The sequence below is a fragment of the Bufo gargarizans genome, chromosome 3 (genome assembly GCF_014858855.1).
Source record: "Bufo gargarizans isolate SCDJY-AF-19 chromosome 3, ASM1485885v1, whole genome shotgun sequence".
NCBI lineage: Eukaryota > Metazoa > Chordata > Amphibia > Anura > Bufonidae > Bufo > Bufo gargarizans.
This window is the reverse complement of record NC_058082.1, coordinates 601,907,937-601,930,195: the sequence shown is the minus strand read 5'-3', so window position 1 is coordinate 601,930,195 and position 22,259 is coordinate 601,907,937. Positions and strand designations below refer to the sequence as shown.

The window sequence follows — 22,259 nt, the reverse complement described above, 5'->3', positions numbered from 1 at the left end:
ACAGCCTTTAATATAATTGTCTATTCTTGTCCAGACATGTTATATTTTTATTTTGCGGACCACAGAACGGAGCAACGGATGCGGACAGCACACGGAGTGCTGTCCGCATCTTTTGCGGCCCTATTGAAGTGAATGGGTCCGCATCCGAGCGGCCAAAACTGCGGCTCGTATGCGGACCAAAACAACGGCCGTGTGCATGAGGCCTAAGGCCTCATGCACACAATAGTTTTTTTTCACGGTCCGCAAAAACGGGGTCCGTAGGTCCGTGACCGTTTTTTCGTCCGTGGGTCTTCCTTGATTTTTGGAGGATCCACGGACATGAAAAAAAAAGTCTTTTGGTGTCCGCCTGGCCGTGCGGAGCCAAACGGCTCCGTCCTGAATTACAATGCAAGTCAATGGGGACGGATCCGTTTGACGTTGACACAATATGGTGCAATTGCAAACGGATCCGTCCCCTTTGACTTTCAATGTAAAGTCAGGAGTCCCTTTACTTTCACACTTGCGTTATTATAATGCAGACGGTGGCTCCGTTCAGAACGGATCCGTCTGCATTATATTGTTAAAACATTTAGTGTGATAGTAGCCTCAGACGGATCCGTCCAGACTTTACATTGAAAGTCAATGGGGGACGGATCCGTTTGAAAATTGAGCCACAGTGTGTCATATTCAAACGGATCCATCCCCATTGACTTACATTGTAAGTCTGGACGGATCCGCTTGCCTCCGCACGGCCAGGCGGACACCCGAACATAACTTGAAGCGTCCCCATCACCATGGGAACGCCTCTATGTTAGAATATACTGTCGGATATGAGCTACATTGTGAAACTCAGATCCGACAGTATATTCTAACACAGGGGCGTTCCCATGGTGATGGGGACGCTTCAGGTTAGAATATACTGAAAAACTGTGTACATGACTGCCCCCTGCTGCCTGGCAGGTGCTGCCAGGCAGCAGGGGGCAGACCCCCCCCCCCCCCTGTTTTTAACTCATTGGTGGCCAGTGCGGCCGCCCCCCTCCCTCCCCTGTAGTTAACTCATTGGTGTCCAGTGGGCCCCCCTCCCTCCCCTGTAATTAACTCATTGGTGTCCAGTGGGCCCCCTTCCCCCCCCTGTTTTTAACTCATTGGTGGCCAGTGCGGCCGCCCCCCTCCCTCCCCTGTAGTTAACTCATTGGTGTCCAGTGGGCCCCCCTCCCTCCCCTGTAATTAACTCATTGGTGTCCAGTGGGCCCCCTTCCCTCCCCTGTAATTAACTCATTGGTGTCCAGTGGGCCCCCTTCCCTCCCCTGTAATTAACTCATTGGTGTCCAGTGGGCCCCCCTCCCCTGTAATTAACTCATTGGTGTCCAGTGGGCCCCCCTCCCTCCCCTGTAGATAACTCGTTGGTGGCCAGTGGGCCCTCTCCCCTCCCTATCATTGGTGGCAGTGGAGAGTACCGATCGGAGTCCCAGTGTAATCGCTGGGGCTCCGATCGGTAACCATGGCAACCGGGACGCTACTGCAGTCCCGGTTGCCATGGTTGCTGAGCAATTTGTAGAAGCTTCATACTTACCAGCGAGCTGCGATGTCTGTGACCGGCCGGGAGCTCCTCCTACTGGTAAGTGACAGGTCTGTGCTATAGGCAATGCACCGCACAGACCTGTCACTTACCAGTAGGAGGAGCTCCCGGCCGGTTATCTACAGTGGAGGGCACTGGACACCAATGAGTTAATTACAGGGGAGGGAGGGGGGCCCACTAGACACCAATGAGTTAACTACAGGGGAGGGAGGGGGGGCCCACTGGACACCAATGAGTTAACTACAGGGGAGGGAGGGGGCCCACTGGACACCAATGAGTTAACTACAGGGGGGAGAGTCTGCCTATGATATGCACAATTAACCCCTCAGGTGCAGCACCTGAGGGGTTAATTGTGCTGATCACGGCCCCCTGTAAGAGATCGGGTGCTGCCAGGCAGCAGGGGGCAGTCATGTACACAGTTTTTCAGTATATTCTAACCTGAAGCGTCCCCATCACCATGGGAACGCCTCTGTGTTAGAATATACTGTCGGATCTGAGTTTTCACGAAGTGAAAACCCACCTCTGAAAAAAGCTTTTATGCAGACGGATCTTCGGATCCGTCTGTATGAAAGCAACCTACGGCCACGGATCACGGACATGGATGCCAATCTTGTGTGCATCCGTGTTCTTTCACGGACCAATTGACTTGAATGGGTCCGTGAACCGTTGTCCGTCAAAAAAATAGGACAGGTCCTATTTTTTTGACGGACAGGATACACGGATCACGGTCTCGGCTGCAAAACGGTGCATTTTCCGATTTTTCCACTGACCCATTGAAAGTCAATGGGTCCGCGAAAAAAAACGGAAAACGGCACAACGGCCACGGATGCACACAACGGTCGTGTGCATGAGGCCTAAGGCAGATAGTGATACATCATAAGAGCATTATTACCTTACATTCCCCATATGTCCACTTTCATGTTTGCATAATTTTGTGAATGTAATTTTATTTTTTAGGATCTTATAAGGCTTAGAATTTTAGAAGCAAATTTTCAAGAAAACCTCCGAAACCCATTTTTAAGGACCACTTTAGTTATGAAGTCACTTTGTGAGGCTTACATAGTGGAAACCACCCATAAATGACCCCATTGTAGAAACTATACCCCTTAGGGCTGTTTCACACGAGCGGATACCGTGCGTGACATCCGCTCCGTGAATGACAGCCAAGACCCGATGCAGGCTGCAGAAGCACGGATGTTTAACATGATTGATAATGCTCCGTGCCTCTCTGTGACCTCTTTACTAGGAAATCACAGTGAGATAAAGTTGTCACTGTGATTTCGTAGTAAAGAGGTCACAGAGAGACACGGAGCATTATCAATCATGTTAATGCTCCGTGCCTCTGCAGTCTGCATCGGGTCTTGGCTGTCATTCACGGAGCGGATGTCACGCGCGGCATCCGCTCGTGTGAAACACCCCTTAAGGTATTCAAAAGTCATTTTACAAACTTTAGGTGTTCCACAAGAATTAAAGGAAAAAGGAGATAACATTTTTAAATTTCACTTTTTTTTGTCAGATTCTCCATTTTAATTCATTTTTTCCTGTAACACATCAAGGGTTAACAGCCAAATAAAACTCAATACTTATCACCCTGATTCTGTAGTTTACAGAAACACTCATATATGGTCGTCGTAAACTGCTGTACGGGAACACGGCAGGGCCCAGAAGGAAAGGAGCGCCATATGGATTTTGGAGGGCAGATTTCACTGGGGTAATTTTAATTTGCCATATGACATTTAAAGATTCCTTGATGCACCCCTAGAGTAGAAACTCAAAAATAATTACCCTATTTGTAAATTATAGGATAATGTGACACTTTTATTGGTACTATTTTGTGGTATATATGACTTTTGATTGCTTTATATTATGCTTTTTGTGAGGCAAGCTAACCAAAAAATGGCTGTTCTGGCACAGTTTTTATTTTTTACGGTGTTCACCTGACAGGTTAGATCATGTGCTATTTTTATAGAACAGGTCGCTACCGACGTGGCGATACCTAATATGTCTGTTTTTTTTTATATGTTTTGGTTTTAAATAGGGATGTCCCGATACCGATACCAGTATCGGGACCGATACTGGACATTTGCAGAGTACTTGTACTCGTGCAAATGTCCCCGATACCACTGCCGATACCTGCTGGCCCCTTGCGGCGGCGCTCTCAGCAGTTCGGCGTGGGGGAAGGAATTCTGTGACTCGCATTACCGGCACCCGACCTCTGAGAGGACGCTGTGATCTGCGCAATTAACCCCTCAGGTGCGGCACCTGAGGGGTTAATTGCGCGGATCACAGCGTCCTCTCAGAGGTCGGGTGCCGGTAATGTTCTTCAGTCTCTGCATTGGTGGCAGTGCGCCCCCCTACCCAGTATTAATCATTGTATGTTAGTGAGCAGCAGTATACTCACGTGCGCCGTGGCCGCTCCTTCTTCTCATAAGTCTGTGCGGCGCATTGCTAATGCTATAAGCAGAAGAAGGAGCGCCCGGCGTCCACGGCGCACATGAGCTATAAGCATTAGCAATGCGCCGCACAGACAGAAGAAGGAGCGCCCGGCGGCCACCGCGCACGTGAGTATAATGCTACTCAATGACATACCATGGCAGCTAGGAATTCTGTAGCGTCCTGGCTGCCATGGTAACCGATCGGAGCCCCAGCATTACACTGCTGGGACTCCGATCGGAACTGCCCACTGCCACCAATGATGGGGGGGGGGGGAGGAGGAGGGGGACCCTGTGACCACTGCCACCAATGATTAATACTGGGGAGGGAGGAAGGGGGGGGGCGCACTGCCCACTGCCACCAATGATGGGGGGAGGAGGGGGACCCTGTGGCCACTAATAGGGAAGGGGGGGGTTGAGTTACCAGAGGGGGCTGATAAGAGGGAGAGGCTGGGGTGCTGACCAGAGGCTGGGGTGCTGACCAGAGGCTGGGGGCTGTTTTTTGGACTTTTGGTTGGTCAGTGGTCACAAAATAAATGTGTTATTTGTTTAATTGTTATAATTGGTATCGGTAATTGGTATCGGTGAGTACTTAAATAAAAGTATCGGTACTCGGTCAAAAAAAAAAATGGTATCGGGACATCCCTAGTTTTAAACAATAAAAGCATTTTGAAACAAAAAAATGTTTTTAGGTCTCCATTTTCTGAAAGCAATACCTTTTTTATTTTTTGGCCGATTGTCTTATGTAGGGACTCATTTTTTGCGGGATGAGATGATTGATATTATTTTTAGGTACATACGACTTTTTGATCGCTTTGTTATTACACTTTTTGTGATGAAAGGCGACAAAAAATGGCTTGATTTTTTTATATATTTTTTTTTACGGTGTTGACCAGATGGGGTGGATCATGGGATATTTTTATTGAGCAGGTTGTTGTTACGGATGCGGTGATACCTAATATGTGTTTATTTTCTATTTTTTACCATTTTATATGTCTCTTTTGATGGGGAAGGGGCTTTTTTTAATTGAAACTTTCAAAAAAATTATTGTTAAAAACACTTGTTATTTTTGTCCCACTATGGGACTTCAACATTTCAGGGTATGATCCTTGTTTCAATTCCTCTGTATTGAACTGTCAGTGCCTTAGGCCTCATGCACACGACAGTATTTTTTCACAGTTTTTTCGTCCGAGGATCTTCCTTGATTTTTGGAGGATCCACGGACATGAAAAAAAAGTCGTTTTGGCGTCCGCCTGGCCGTGCGGAGCCAAACGGATCCATCCTGAATTACAATGCAAGTCAATAGGGACGGATCCGTCCCCATTGACTTTCAATGTAAAGTCAGGAGTCCCTTTTATACCATCGGATTGGAGTTTTCTCCAATCCGATGGTATATTTTAACTTGAAGCGTCCCCATCACTATGGGAACGCCTCTATTTTAGAATATACCATCGGATTTGAGTTACATCGTGAAAACTCATATCCGACAGTATATTCTAACACTGAGGCGTTCCCATGGTGACGGAGACGCTTCTAGTTAGAATATACTATAAACTGTGTACATGACTGCCCCCTGCTGCCTGGCAGCCCCTGATCTCTTACAGGGGGCCGTGATCAGTACAATTAACCCTTCAGGTGCCGCACCTGAAGGGGTTAATTGTGCGTATCATAGCCCCCTGTAAGAGATCAGGGCTGCCAGGCAGTAGACCCCCTCCCCCCCAGTTTGAATATCATTGGTGGCCAGTGCGGCCCCCCCTCCCTCCCTCTATTGTATTAATAACATTGGTGGCACAGTGTGCGGCCTCCCCCAGCCCCACCTCCCTCCCTCCCTCTATTGTAATAATAACATTGATGGCACAGTGTGCGGCCTCCCCCGGCCCCCCCTCCCTCCCTCTATTGTATTAATAACATTGGTGGCACAGTGTGCGCCCCTCCCCCGGCCCCCCCTCCCTCCCTCTATTGTATTAATAACATTGGTGGCCAGTGTGCGGCCTCCCGATCATTGGTGGGAGCGGAGTTCCGATCGGAGTCCCAGTTTAATTGCTGGGGCTCCGATCGGTAACCATGGCAACCAGGACGCTACTGCAGTCCTGGTTGCCATGGTTACTTAGCAATAGTAGAAGCATCATACTTACCTGCTGGCTGCTGCGCTGTCTGTGACCGGCCAGGAGCTCCTCCTACTGGTAAGTGACAGGTCTGTGCGGCGCATTGCTTAATGATTTCACTGGCCACCAATGAAATTTAAACTGGGGAGGGAGGGGGGGTCTTCCCCCTGCTGCCTGGCAGCCCCTGATCTCTTACAGGGGGCTATGATATGCACAATTAACCCCTCAGGTGCAGCACCTGAGGGGTTAATTGTGCTGATCACGGCCCCCTGTAAGAGATCGGGTGCTGCCAGGCAGCAGGGGGCAGTCATGTACACAGTTCGTAGGATATTCTAACTAGAAGCGTCCCCATCACTATGAAAACTCAGCTCTGAAAAAGCTTTTATGCAGACGGATCTTCGGATCCGTCTGTATGAAAGTAACCTACGGACACGGATGCCAATCTTGTGTGCATCCGTGTTCTTTCACGGACCCATTGACTTGAATGGGTCCGTGAACCGTTGTTCGTCAAAAAAATAGGATCACGGATGCGGCTGCAAAACGGTGCATTTTCCGATTTTTCCACAGACCCATTGAAAGTCAATGGGTCTGCGAAAAAAAACGGAAACCGGCCACGGATGCACACAACGGTCGTGTGCATGAGGCCTTACACTGTAAGACACTGACATTTGCCTAGGAAACCCAGCCCTGGGGCTGGATCTCCAGGGCTTCCATAGCTGGCAGTCCTTATGCCTGTGCAAGGCAACTGAGCTGCCATAGCAACCATCGGGTCCCCATTACCGCAGCATGGGGATGTAGAAGCTGCCGCAAACCCCCTGTATGCTGCTGTCACACTGGGGTTAATCAGCCAGCATAGGTGTTTTCACTGATGCTGGCGGATACAGCGGGGTTTCGGCTCTCCGTATCAGTCGGGGCCCTGCTGCTGATCGCGGCAGCCGGTTAACCCTAGGTCGAGAATGCTCGTCCTATGGTGTTAAGTACCTGCCAGTTAGGACGAGCATTCTCGTCCTAGGTCGGCAAGGTGTTAAACAGACGTCCTACACTGATATTAATTTTGCATCAAGCCATCATCGATACAGGTTAAAGGTTGATCAGCAAAGCAAATATTTTAAGGGATAAATCCATTACACAAATATACGATTAAAATTACTTAGAATTCTCTTTACCTCAAAGTGCTCGACTAGCACTACTATATACTGACATGTTCAGACAGCTAAAAAAGCCAGACAGTAAAAAAAAAAAAAAAACTCAAAGAGCTTATCGGCAGGTGCATCCTGATGAGATGATACAGTCCCTTTAAAGGAAACCTGTCACCTGGAATCTGAGGATATGGGATGCTAGATCGCCGCTAGCACGTCTGCAATATCCAATCCCCATAGCTCTCTGTGTTTTTATTGTGTCAAAAAAATCAATTTGATAGATATGCAAATTAACCTGAGATGAGTCCTGTCCCTGAGACGAGTCCAGCATCCTCCGAATCTCCTCCTTGCTAATTTGCATATCTATCAAATCGTTGTTGTTTTTTGACACAATAAAAGCACACAGAGCTATGGGGACTGGCTATTGCGGATGTGATAGCGGCCATCTATCAGCTCTATTGCCAAATTCCAGGTTCCCTTTAAAGGGACTATCCAATAGTAGAAATAATCCCCCCTTCCAATTGTGCCCGGGCCCCTCCTATGGCCGATACTTACCTGGTTCCCGGCACCCATGTCCCTCCGGATTCCTGCAAAGCGGCCACTGCATCTCCCCGTTGCGCAGATCAAAACATCCGGCGACTGGCGGTGCAGCCAATAACAGTGACTATCCTCCCCAAGATCCTGTAGTCCTAGCCACCAGAGCGGGGGCCACTTTTTCCTGTATTGTGCAAGCACGACCACCACAGCTGGATTGCAGGGTGGTCGTAAACATGGAAACTAACAGTTTATAATTTGAGGAAACAATAAGTAAAGCCAGCCAATGAGGCAATATGGACAATCACAATACATTAGTAAGTGCCTTGTATTAACTGTGGGAACAGTGAGGTTGCGGTACTACTGAGAGCGCCACTGCCTTCTCAAACAGCTGATTAGAAGGGGTCCAGGGTGTCAGACCCCCGCCAATCAGATACTGATGATCTAACCTACTACTCAGTAAGGTAAAGGTACAGAACACCCCTTTAAGCTTAATTTTGTAGAAAATCGAGTAGTTACCAGATAACAGTTATCAAAACGTCAAATGCATAGGTTGTTATTGGCCACTGCTCCACTTTCCACTATAAAATTCTGTTTTTGGAGTGTGAAAGAAGGCAGGGGTGACTGGAGGAACCTGTGGCCCTGAGGACTGCCAAAGTCTTCTTTATAACAGTCTTGTCATTTTTTGTACGTTGAGATGTAAGACGTTTCTTGGCACGCCTCATGCAGACCACTTCTGTTTGGGGTTTTCCCTCACAATCTTTATTACGGTTATCAGAGGCTTCACATGCAACCACCATCATCCATCATGAGCAGGCACAGAAATCTCTATATCTAGATGACTAGTTCTGCTCAGCCATGAAGCAGCAATTGGCAATGTGGCTGCTACTGCAAACCAGATGTGACAGAGCCGCCGACCACAACTCCAGTAGTCACACCCTGAAACTTCAAAAGAGCCAAAGATACACCCCACGACCTCAGGACAGACAAGGCCAACTCATGGAAGTCCAGAAGCACCAAAGGCATCCCGTAAAAGTGCAAATTGTGTCTGACTCCAAATTTCATAATCAGTGAACGCATTATTACCAATCACAGGAGTCTTGTCCTGGGCGTTATTCTCCACGGGTGGCCCTGTCTTGGCTGTCGTTGTACTGTGAAGCCTGGGCTCCAAAGCCATCTACTGTGGCTTCAGACGCGGCATGGTTTCTCCCCAAATGACTCCAAGTGAGAAAAAGTACCCCACAAGCACCAAAGCCACCTCACACCACACCTGAAGCCAGCTCATGTCAAAGTCACCAAAGTCATCTCAGGCCACCTCAAAAGCGCCGAGGCTACCTCATACCTACTTAAAAATGCAAGAGCCACGTCATATGGTGCAAAGTTACCTCACACGACCTCAGTCGCTCCATCTCACAAGCACCAAAGCAACTAATTGCTGCCTAAAAAGCACCAAAGTCACCTGACACCTAAAGTACCAAAGCCACTTTGTGCCACCTAAAAAGTGCTAAAACGCGCTAAAGCCACCTCAAGTCAAAGGCACCAAAGTCAGGCCAGCTCCAAAGCAACGAGGCTACCTCATACCTACTCAAAAACACAAGCGCCGCCTCAGACCGTCCAAAGTTACCTCACACAACCTCAAAAGTGCCAGTTGCCCCATCTCACAAGCATCAACCCCACTTCATACTGAAAGCACCAAAGCCAATCTGTGTCACCTTAAAAAGTGCCAAAGTCACCTTATGCCACCACAAAAGTGCTAATGTCACTTCACTCCAAAAGTGGAATGATGTGAAGCACCACAAAAGCCACCTCATACCAAAGCACAAGAGTCACCTCAGTCCACGTCAAAAAATAAATAAATGCCAGTGTCACCTCACACCACCTCAGAGGTGCCAATCACCTCATCTCTCGGAGGCGCCAAAGCCACCACTGCGCCACAGCCAGTGGCCATCTCGGTACCCAGAGGCCTGTGTATACCGCCCACCCCTCCGTGTCTCCCCTGACCCCGGCTTCCTCGCACAGGATATCCCCCCTTTGTGTGTCAGTTCCTCTCCTCGGACGCTGTCTTCCCCACCATGTCCCTGCTGCCAGCCCCCCGATCCAGGCGCCTCCCTCCCGGCGTGCAGTCTAGCAGAGCAGCTCCCTCCCTCCCCCCTCATTCCTCCTAACCGTGCAGCTAGCGGAGAACGTCTGCCCTGTACTCACAGCAAGTAAGTAAAAGACGGGGCTGCCGAGCCTCAGACCCCCCCATGTCGTGGAGCACCGAGCTCACCCCCCGGCAGCTAAGGGGTTACTGCCTAGCAGCCAGCAGTGAGGGGCTCCCCCAGTGTCACCGTTCATGAAGTAGTTTCTGCCCCCCCCTCCCCTCAGCCCGGGCACGACGTGCAGAGTCGGTGTATAGTTTGGGTCTCTGCTCCATTGTTTGCAGGGCTTGTCTTCCATCTTTTTGTCTGTGCTGTGAATGGCAGCCTGTGTCAGAAGTAGTTTCTTGTTTGGGTGAAGTGCCCCTCTGTCTGTGTCCTTGTCCCCTGGGGCCACGTCTGGGGTCCTGGAGGGAGTTTTGGTTGCTGTAATAGATTTGGATATAGATATATATGTTGTGTGGTTGTAGTGTATGTCGTTTTTGTTTCTACTAGTAAAGTGGTCACTTTGTTTATGTACATGGCAAGGCAGGGAAGAGGGTGGCACAGGCCTAAAATTACTGTGTGAGGCAATCCACTCAAAATAGTGCAGGCGTATGTACCCACGGGTAGTGGGCTGAGCAGCCTGCCTGTGGGAACTTACAGAGGTCACATTCACATTGTGCAGTGAGCGGAGCCGTTGGTGCTCATTCACCCTCACATCCATCGGGCCGGCATATGAGTTTTGGGGTACGTTAACACGGAAATGGAGCAGATTCTGTACCCATGAACTGCGCTGGACGCGCTTGTAATTCATCTCAAGATGCTCAAAATAACGGATCCGCGACAATGGGTGGCAGCGTCGACGTAGATTTGTAACGGTACCAGTGCCCAGAAAACGGCATGTGAACATCCCCTTACGCTAAGTTCACATTAGCGTTGAGAAATCCAGCCGCCTGTTTCGCCAGCATAAATGCCTGCTGCTGGCTGGACAAAAAATGTAGCATGCAGAGAAAATTGACCAAAAGCCGCGTTTATGTCGGAAAGTGGTTGGATCCCATTGTAGTCGGTGGGGTTCCGGCGGTTCCTGCCATTATCCTGCTATGCAGGATACAGCGCAGGCTCTTCCTCTGCCGGATCTTGTCACGCTGCTAAGAACGTAGCCCTAGGCTAGCTTCACGCTAGCCGTAGACTAGGGAACAGCCTGGGAGATCCCTCTGTATTCCGGAATTACCAGAAGCTTGAAAGTCTCCATCCAGTCCCATTAACTATAATGGGGACCGATGGAGATCCGGCAGATATGCTGGGAATCGTCCGGATCTCCGCCTGTCCCCATTATAGTTAGGACTCATGCAAACAAACGTATTTTTGGTCCTATTCGCATTTTTGCAGGTCAGATGCTGTCACTTCAATGGGTCCGTGGCCCCGCAAAATTTTTTAAAATAAAAGAACATGTCCTATTATTATCTGGTTTACGGACAAGGATAGGACAGTTCTATAGAGGGCAAAATGCGGAACACGCAGCCAGTATCCACAACTTTCAGACTGCGAAAATGCTGACGGTCGTGTGCATGAGCCCTTAACAGGGCCGGGCAGAGACTTTAAAGCTTCCGGCAATGCTAGAATACAGAGACCCGGCAGGCTGTTCCCTGCCAGAACAGCCTGCTGGATCATTAGTATGAAACTAACCTTAGGCTACATGCACACGACAGTGAAAAACGGATAAACTGTAGTTTTTCATTTTTTTTTTTTCCACTGATGCCTGTCTGAGAAACGGATGTTAAAAACTGACCCATTCAATTGTATGGGTGCAGTTGGTCAGTGAAAAACTGACAAGATCGAACATGATCTATTTTTTGATGTCTGTTATTTACTGGCCGTCAAAAAAACTGCCATGTGATTAACCCCATAGACGACCATTGGTCTTAAAACAGATGTGTGATGGCCATAAAAAAAAATGTCCATCACATGTCTGGTTTTCGTGTGCATGTAGCCTAAGGGCTCATAATACACGGGCACCGGCCATGTACACCCCGCATCACCGATGCGGACCTATTCATTTGAATGGGTCTGCAATCCGGAAGGTCAGTGCGTAACGGAGGCACGGAACCCCACAGAAACACTACAGTGTGCTTCCGCGGGGTTTCTGTCCGTGCCTCCGCACCGCAAAAAAGTAGTGCATACACAACTTTTTTGTGGTGCGGACCGCCGGATGTGGATCATGGACCCCATTCAAGTGAATGGGTCCGCAATTCGCATACGGCAGCCCTACGGTCGATGCCCCTTCGTTGTGGACCACAATTTGCGATCTGTAGCACGGGCCTGGCCGACACACGTTCGTGTGCATTGCCCTAACTGTTATATGTCAGAAAATACTCCCAACATGTAAGGCTGGGTTCACACCATGACACCAGTGCTTTTATTTCTGCTGTTCTGCTCCGTTATGCTCGACGGACCACATTTACTTATAATGGGATTTGGTTTCCATTAGAAAACCTGGCATTTTACCGGACAGGCTAATACGGCATCCAGCACGGTTTTGTCCCGTATTTTTTGACAGAGCCTCCGATGCAGATATGTACACATTGTGAACAGAGCCTTGTTTGCACTTTGGCCGCTGACGTTTGTACAATGGGACTATAGACAGTTTTGTCAAGAATTTGCCTCAGTCCTACCATAAAGGTAATTTTACTACAAACTACTGCAAATGGCGTTGGTTGCAAAAAAAAATGAATTTTGTTGGCCCGTGAAGGACAAAGCTTTCCCAAAGGCTGGTTTTATATGAGGGTAGGACGGGAGTGACTGGGTCCGACTGCTGGTCTACTGATCTGAACTCGCTGCAATGTAGGGCTCTCTGATGCTGTAAGTTTGGGATAGTAGACCTGTGGAGGTAGCGTGAGCTCTGTATGTAATTTGGGTTTGTGCATGAACGCTAAAGGTATGTGCACATGTTGCGGATTATGTGCGGTTTTTATGCACGTGAGTCTCGTGAGGAAAACCCGCAGTGTAATACAGTACCAGCAAAGTGTATGAGACAAATCTGATGTGCACTCTGCTTTTTCCTTTGGTGCAGAATTGTACCTGTTGTGTGGATTTTGAAATCTGCAGCTTGTCAATTCTTCTGTGCAGATTTCACCTTTTTCAATGCAAGTGTGAGATCTGTGCCAGAACTGCACCCAAAGCCACAGGCTACTCTTGGCTTTCCTTTTGTGAGATCGTGAGAAGTGACATGTTACTTAGAAGCAGATATGATTGTGGATTTCATAGAAGTCAATGGGGAAGCAGCAAAACCTCTGACTGCGCAGTGTGGTCCTACCCTTAGGCCTCTTTCACACAAGCGAGTTTTCCGCGTGGGTGCAAAGCATGATGCGAACGCATTGCGCCCGCACTGAATACGGACCCGTTCATTTCAATGGGTCTGTGTACATTAGCGTTGTACATTAGTGTCGCAGCATGTTCTATATTCAGCGTTTTTCACACATCGGCCCCATAGAAGTGAATAGGGCTGCGTGAAAAACGCATTGCGTCCACAAGCAAGTGCAGGTGTGATGCGCTTTTCACTGATGGTTGCTAAGGTCCCTTTCACACGAGCGAGTTTTCCGCGCGGGTGCAATGCGTGACACGAACGCATTGCACCTGCACTGAATCCTGACCCATTCATTTCAATGGGTCTGTGTACATGAGCGTTGTTTTTCACGCATCAGTTCTGCGTTGCGTGAAAATCGCAGCATGTTCTATATTCTGTGTTTTTCACACAGCCCTGGCCCCATAGAAGTGAATGGGGCTGCGTGAAAAACGCATTGCATCCGCAAGTATGTGCGGGTGCGATGCGTTTTTCACTGATGGTTGCTAGGAGATGTTGTTTGTAAACCTTCAGTTTTTTATCACGCACGTGAAAAACGCATCAAAATGCATTGCACCCGCGCTGAAAAATCTGAACAACTGAACGCAATCGCAGACAAAACTGACTGAACTTGCTTGCAAAATAGTGCGAGTTTCACTGAACGCATCCGGACCTAATCCGTCACGCTTGTGTGAAAGGGGCCTAAGAGATGTTGTTAGAAAACTGAAGGTTTACAATCACATGCGTGAAAAACGCATCACGGTGCAATTCATCCGCGCTGAAAAATCTGAACAACTGAACGCAATCGCAAACAAAACTGACTGAACTTGCTTGCAAAATGGCGCAAGTTTTCCTGAATGCATCCGGACCTATTCCGTCACGCTCGTGTGCAAGAGGCCTTATTCTGGTTCTGGATTAAAAAGCAGCCTGGCCGCGTACAGCTGTCCCCCTGAGCGGTGAATGTGTCTGTGCGCCGATGCTAGCCTACATGTATTGATCTGAGTAATGGGCCATGCAGTAGTTCATTTACCTCCTGGCATCTGATATGGTTTGGTTTCCATTGTGATTACTTTTATACCAGTGAGCAGCATGAATTCTGGCTTTTCTCATGACTTTTTCCGCAGTGGTTGCTTGCCTCGTGCCTCAGCAAATATGCAGTCTCAATTAGTCACAGCTATTAGCACAATGTTAGAGTGTGTGCACGCTGAATCTGCGCCTACAGCATTTCCCCGAAAAGTAAAATGTAACTGAACATCTGAATACCGAAAACAGCAATCAGTTTTATACTGTGATGGGTACATTGACTTTATTAGGATAAATGGTGTTCAAAGGATTCATCTTTGTAGCTGTTTTCTGTTCTTTTCTGGCTCTTTTGCCAGCCTGAGAAGTGTGGTAGACTGTGCTATTCTGTCCAGCAACAAATCCAGAAAAGAACGGGAAATAGCTAGTGAAAAGATGAATCCTTTGCACCCAGTATACAGTTGGCGGATATGTCTGGATACCGTTTTCGGGTATTCATATGTATACCCCCAATGGAAATCAGGGAGCCGCACGGATGGTAAGTATACTGCTCCCCCGCTCCCCACTACTACTATGGCAACCAGGACTTTAATAGCGTCCTGGCTGCCATAGTAACACTGAACGCAATTTGAAGACTGATCCGTCTTCAAATGCTTTCAGTTCACTTGCGTTTTTCTGGATCCGGCGTGTAATTCCGGCAAATGGAGTACACGACGGATCCGGACAACGCAAGTGTGAAAGAGCCCTTACCTGTGTTCTAGACGACAACTCCTTAGTTTTGCTAGGTGATTGCCATCAGAAATTGTGAGCCAAAACCAGGAGTAGAGCCAATACAGTAACAAGTTATAATGGAAAGATTTACGTCTGTTCTGTGCTCCTGGCCAGCACCTGGTGTTGGCTCGCAATCGCTGATGGAAAACATTGAGCCTCAGGTGCAGAAAGAACAACCCATGATGTTACAGTTTTGTATTGTTCTCTCTCAGGGTACTTTCACACCAGCGTTTTTGTTTTCTGGCATTGAGTTCCATCACAGGGGCTCAATACCCGAAAAAAAAAGATCACTTTTATCCTAATGCATTCTGAATGGAGAGCATTCTGTTCAGGATGCATCAGTTTAGTCCTTCTTACGTTTTTTGGGCCGGAGAAAATACCGCAGCATGCTGCAGTTCTTTCTCCGGACAAAAATACTGAACACTTGTCGGAATGCCATATCCAGCATTAATTTACATTGAAGTGTATTAGTGCCGGATCTGGCATTAAGTGTTCCAGCAAACGGATCAGGCTTCCCGGTCTGCGCATGCGCAGACCTTTAATCGCCTCTGGACCGCCTAACGCAGGATCGCGGTCCGGAGGCGGCTGTCCCAGGCAGAGTGACGTATCTATGCATCATCTCGCGAGACGCGAGACTTCCTGTGAACGCGCGTACACAGGCGTGTGTTCACAGGATCGGAAGGTAAGAGAGTGGATCTACAGCCTGCCAGCGGCGATCGTTCGCTGGCTGGCTGTAGATGCGATTTTTTTATTTTATTTTTATTTATTTTTTAACCCCTAACAGGTATATCAGACGTTGTTTTGATAACAGCGTCTAATATACCTGCTACCTGGTCCTCTGGTGGTCCCTTTTGGTTGGATCGACCACCAGAGGACACAGGCAGCTCAGTAAAGTAGCACCAAGCACCACTACACTACACCCCCCCTGTCACTTATTAACCCCTGATCACCCCATATAGACTCCCTGATCACCCCCCTATCATTGATCACCCCCCTGTAAGGCTCCATTCAGACGTCCGTATGTGTTTTACGGATCCATGGATCGGATCCGCAAAACACATACGGACGTCTGAATGGAGCCTTACAGGGGGGTGATCAATGATAGGGGGGTGATCACCCCATATACACTCCCTGATCACCCCCCTGTCATTGATCACCCCCCTGTAAGACTCCATTCAGACGTCCGTATGTGTTTTACGGATCCACAGATCCATGGATCGGATCCGCAAAACACATACGGATGTCTGAATGGAGCCTTACAGGGGGGTGAAATAATGACAGGGGGGTGATCACCCCATATACATTCATTGATCACCCCCCCTGTAAGGCTCCATTTAGACATTTTTTTTGGCACAAGTTAGCGGAAATTGATTTTTTTTTTTTTTTTTTTTCTTACAAAGTCTCATATTCCACTAACTTGTGTCAAAAAATAAAATCTCACATGAACTCACCATACCCCTCACGGAATCCAAATGCGTAATTTTTTTTTGACATTTATAATCCAGACTTCTTCTCACGCTTTAGGGCCCCTAAAATGCCAGGGCAGTATAAATACCCCACATGTGACCCCATTTCGGAAAGAAGACACCCCAAGGTATTCGCTGAGGGGCATATTGAGTCCATGAAAGATTTAACTTTTTGTCCCAAGTTAGCGGAAAAGGAGAATTTGTGAGAAAAAATAAAATAAAAAATTTCCGCTAACTTGTACCCCAAAAATAATCTTCTATGAACTCGCCATGCCCCTCATTGAATACCTTGGGGTATCTTCTTTCCAAAATGGGGTCACATGTGGGGTATTTATACTGCCCTGGCATTTTAGAGGGGCCCTAAAGCGTGAGAAGAAGTCTGGAATCTAAATGTCTAAAAATGCCCTCCTAAAAGGAATGTGGGCACCTTTGCGCTGCAATAAAGTGTCGCACATGTGGTATCGCCGTACTCAGGAGAAGTTGGGGAATGTGTTTTGGGGCGTCATTTTACATATACCCATGCTGAGTGAGATAAATATCTTGGTCAAATGCCAACTTTGTATAAAAAAATGGGAAAAATTGTCTTTTGCCGAGATATTTCTCTCACCCAGCATGGGTATATGTAAAATGACACCTCAAAACACATTCCCCAACTTCTCCTGAGTACGGCGATACCACATGTGTGACACTTTTTTGCAGCCAAGGTGGGCAAAGGGGCACATATTCCAAAGAGCACCTTTAGGATTTCACAGGGCACTTTTTACACATTTTGATTTTAAACTACTTTCTCACACATTAGGGCCCCTAAAAAGCCAGGGCAGTATAACTACCCCACAAGTGACCCCTTTTTGGAAAGAAGACACCCCAAGGTATTTCGTGATGGGCATGGTGAGTTCATTGAAGTTTTTATTTTTGTCACAAGTTAGTGGAATATGAGACTTTGTAAGGAAAAAATAAATAAATCATCATTGTCCGCTAACTTGTGACAAAAAATAAAAAGTTCTATGAACTCACTATGCCCATCAGCGAATACCTTAGGGTGTCTACTTTCCGAAATGGGGTCATTTGTGGGGTTTTTCTACTGTCTGGGCATTGTAGAACCTCAGGAAACATGACAGGTGCTCAGAAAGTCAGAGCTGCTTCAAAAAGCGGAAATTCACATGTAGAACAATAAATTTTGAGAAAAAATTATATATAGATGTCGTTTTAAAAAAAAAATTACAACTGAAAGTGAAAAATGTCATTTATTTGCAAAAATGTCGTTAAATTTCGATTAATAACAAAAAAAAGTTAAAATGTCAGCAGCAATGAAATACCACCAAATGAAAGCTCTATTAGTGAGAAGAAAAGGAGGTAAAATTAATTTGGGTGGTAAGTTGCATGACCGAGCAATAAACGGTGAAAGTAGTGTAGTGCCGAATTGTAAAAAGTGGTCTGATCATTAAGGGTGTTTAAGCTAGGGGAGCTGAGGTGGTTAAAAATGCCCAAAAAATTTATATCAGATAATCAGATGTGTTTTTCCAGATGACACCGGAGAGACGGATCCGGTATTTCAATGTATTGCGGATCCGTCTGACAAATGCCATCAGTTTGTGTCCGGATTGCCGGATCCTCTGCCGCGAGTGTGAACCCTTAAGTACCCTTAACCCATTAGTGACTGCCAGTATGACATATTTGGCAGTCGCTAATGGGCCTTTGAATAAGGTCCCACTTCCTTACAGCGGCCTAGTCTAAGCACTGCATTGGTCTCCCTTGGATCCATGAGCAGGAGCGTGTTAGGGCCCTGACTGGGAGAAGAGTCGATCCAGGTCGTTTAACCCTTAGTTGATGCAGTCAATAGCATCTGTGGCATATAAGTGGTTTAGAGAGAGGGAGCTCACTGTCTCAGGCATCGGCACCCCACAAATAAGATCGCGGGGTGCTGAAGTCTTCAGGCCTGGCTATAGTGTATCACTAACTACATTATAGAAATGATCAGGTTGCCTTAAAAAGTCCCCTTGTGTGACTAGTAAGTGTATAAAATAAAAGTTAAATAAGGTTTTATTAAATAAAAAAAATCTCCAAGTAAAAAAAAAATGCACCTTTTACCATTGAAAAAAATGCTTTTCAATGAAAAAAAAATGAAAAAATAAAATCCCCTCCATATATTTTTTCACGTAATTTAACCTATACAGTGAATGTCGCAAAAAAGTGCCAGAATTGCAGTTGTTTTTTTTTTTTTTTTTTGCTTATGTACTCCAAAATGATACCAATGAAAATTTAAAAGCCGTCCCACAAAAATCAAACCCAACACAGCTCTGTAGAATGAAAAGTAAATTATGGGTCTTGAGATGTGGTGATGCAATCAAAGTTTTTTATTTTTTGTTTTTTAATGCTTTTTTTTGTGTGTAAGAAATAAAACTTAAAAAAATAAAAAAATATAAAGTGACATGCAACAGTTCGGGTACCCCTGGTCAAAATTACTGTTACTGTGAACAGTTAAGCTAGCTGAAGATGAAATAATCTCCAAAAATAAGGCTACTTTCACACTAGCGCTTGATCGGATCCGTTCTGAACGGATCCGATCATATTAATGCAGACGGAGGCTCCGTTCAGTACGGATCCGTCTGCATTAATAACTTAGAAAAAATTCTAAGTGTGAAAGTAGCCTGAGCGGATCCGTTCAGACTTTCAATGTAAAGTCAATGGGGGACGGATCCGCTTGAAGATTGAGCCATATGGTGACATCTTCAAGCGGATCCGTTCCCATTGACTTACATTGTAAGTCTGAACGGATCCGCTCGCCTCCGCACGGCCAGGCGGACAGCTGAACGCTGCAAGCAGTGTTCAGCTGTCCGCCTGTCCGTGCGGAGGCGAGCGGAGCGGAGGCTGAACGCCGCCAGACTGATGCAGTCTGAGCGGATCCGCTCCATTCAGACTGCATCAGGGCTGGACGGAGGCGTTCGGGTCCGCTCGTGAGCTCCTTCAAACGGAGCTCACGAGCGGACCGACAAACGCTAGTGTGAAAGTAGCCTTAACTGTTCACATTAACAGTAATTGTGACCAGGGGTGCCCAAACTTTTGCATGCTACTGTATGTATTTGGTGGTGCTGTAGTTGTACTGACCCAGAGAATAACGCTATGTTATTTATGCCCAAAAATGAATGCTGTAAAATTTAGAACGTTAAAATTCAGTGGCGGTATTGCTTGTGCCATTATTATCTAGAGCTTGTCCCGTAAAAAGAAACCCCTTATACGGCTACATTGATGGAAAAAGAAGAGTTTTAGCTCCTGGAATGTAACCATGAAAAAAAAATTACTTGGTAACAGAGGGGTTAACTGTTTCAAGTGAACTAAATTTAAAGACAGGAACTTGTGGTCAGTGTTAGGAAATGCAGAATTCTGTCTAAATTGCATTACCTTTTGTTGTCTTTCCGTACTATTTATGTTAAGTAGGTTGAGTTTATTTGACGTTGGATGTGATGAAACTGCTCTCTACGCTCCAGATAAAACCGTATGGACAGGGTGGTTTTATGCTGTGTACAAAAAGGCATTGCTTCACCCAGTGAGACTGAGATGGTTTTTATGGCCCTGTAACATCACAACTATAGGTCTCTATCTGTATTAAAGGGGATCTGTCACCAGCGCCCTCCCTAACCAGCTGTTTACATAGACACATAGCTGTGCTTCACCTGAATAAAACACTGTTTTTCTTTTGTTGATGCAATGAGGGCGTCACCATTGCTCTTAGTTGCACCCAAGCTCCACTCCTCTCTGTTCCCAGCCCCTCCCTTGCTGCTTTGCCACTGTCTGGCCCTGTCACTCAAAGCAGCCACTCGGGAACAACAAAAGAAAAACAGCGTTTTAATCAGGTGAAGCTCAGCTACGTGTCCATGCAAACGGCTAGATAGGGAGGTTGCTGGTGACAGAGTCTCCAGTCCAAACTGAAAATTTGACTATAAAATACTAATGTATAGTCAACATACTGGAGGCCATCGATTATACACAGCCCCTCATTGGTGCTGACCCATCTGATGGGAAGGGGCCCCTAAACTGTTGGTTCCCACAGTAAGGCCTCATGCACACAACCGTTTTTTTTTTAAGGTCCGCCAAAACAGGGGTCCGTGATCCGTGACCGTTTTTTCGTCCGTGGGTCTTCCTTGTTTTTTGGAGGATCCACGGACATGAAAATTGAAAAAAAAATCGAAGTCAAGTTTGCCATTGAAAAGATAGGAAAAAACGGACACGGATCACGGACACGGATGACAATCTTGTGTGCATCCGTGATTTTTCACGGACCCATTGACTTGAATGGGTCCGTGAATCGTTGGCCGTGAAAAAAATAGGACAGGTCATATTTTTTTCACGCCCAGGAAACACGGATCACGGATGCGGCTGCCAAACGGTGCATTTTCCGATTTTTCCACGGACCCATTGAAAGTCAATGGGTCCGCGAAAAAAAACTGCAAACGGCACAACGGCCACGGATGCACACAACGGTCGTGTGCATGAGGCCTAAAGAAGACAACAGGGAGCAGAACGCCCATGAAGTATGCTGAATATACACGAGCAATGTATACTCAAACGTTCGATTTGGGAATGTTACTTTATGCTGCTCTAAATGTGTTAAAATAATAAAGGAAAATCTACTCGCTCCACTGCTCCAGCCAATCACTGGCCTCAATGGTGTATGGCACATACGGTATACCACTGCAGCCGGTAAACACAGGCCAGAGGTGCCTACCAGATCGGCAGTACTCAAAACATAGAGGGATTGGGCCGTGAGTATATTTGATTATTTTATCACATTTGAAGGAAATTAACTTCAGTGGGGCACACTGTCCGTGTCCGTATGTCCGTTCCACTGCCCTGCCAAATTATAGAACATGTCCTCTACTTGTCTGTTTTACGCTGGGTTCACACCCGAGCGTTTTACAGCGCGTTCCTACGCGCTGTAAAACGCACAACAGGCAAGAACCAATGATTCCCTATGGGAATGGTTCTCACCTGGGCGGTTTACAGCGCGTACGATCGCGCTGTAAAACGCCCGACGCTCAAACAAGTGCTTGAGCTTTTTTTTGGGCGTTTGTCGCGCGCTCCCGCACATAGAAATTCGGGAACGCGCGACAATGTGTGAACGCCAGTCTCTGTATGCGCGATTGTAAACGCCCGTACAATCGCGCATACAGAGCGCTCGTTTCCGAACGCTCAGGTCTGAACCCAGCGTTACGGGCAAGGATAGGACAGTTCTATAGATGGCAGCATCTTCCGTTCTGCAAAATGCGGAACACTCACGGACGGTATCTGTTTTTTGCGGATCTGCAATTTGCTACAGCTGTGTGCATGAGCCCTTACACGTAGATGGCATGAACATGGCCTTGTAGCTACTTGTCTTGATCTTTGAGATGTGTTTTAGCAGCTAATTTACTTTTCTGCTTCCAGAGTAGGTAGCCGTTAAGACATTAATTAGGGGGTTGGTATTCCTTGCCTGTGTTATCATAGAGGCCAGTTGGATGCTGGGGGATTTCCACATTTCTTGTGAAGCAGTCGCTGAGGCGAAGAGGGTTCGCAGCACATCGTCTTCTCGTGTCTGGACGTGTCATGTACCTGTGTGTGCCGGAAGACAATGTGCCCTTCCAGAAATGATTATTATACACATGGGTGCTGCTGGGGTGGGCAACCGGCGGCACTCCAGCTATTGTAAAACTACAATTCCCAGCATGCTCTATTTATTTATATGAAAGTTCTGAGAAGAGCAGAGCAAGTATGCATGCTGAGAGTTGTAGTTTCACAAC

At 47.0% G+C, this 22,259-nt stretch overlaps 1 protein-coding gene across 2 annotated transcripts in view; it reads left to right on the top strand.

Annotated features, from left to right (window-relative positions):
- Positions 1-9,828: 9,828 nt before the first annotated feature.
- Positions 9,829-22,259, top strand: part of ST3GAL6 (ST3 beta-galactoside alpha-2,3-sialyltransferase 6) — a 187,724-nt gene continuing 175,293 nt past the window's right edge. The window contains exon 1 of one of the 2 annotated variants that reach the window (XM_044284492.1): positions 9,829-9,975. The gene's annotated coding sequence lies outside the window, so the exon portion shown is untranslated. The remainder of the gene's footprint in view (positions 9,976-22,259) is intronic. The other variant, XM_044284490.1, reaches the window with a different exon arrangement.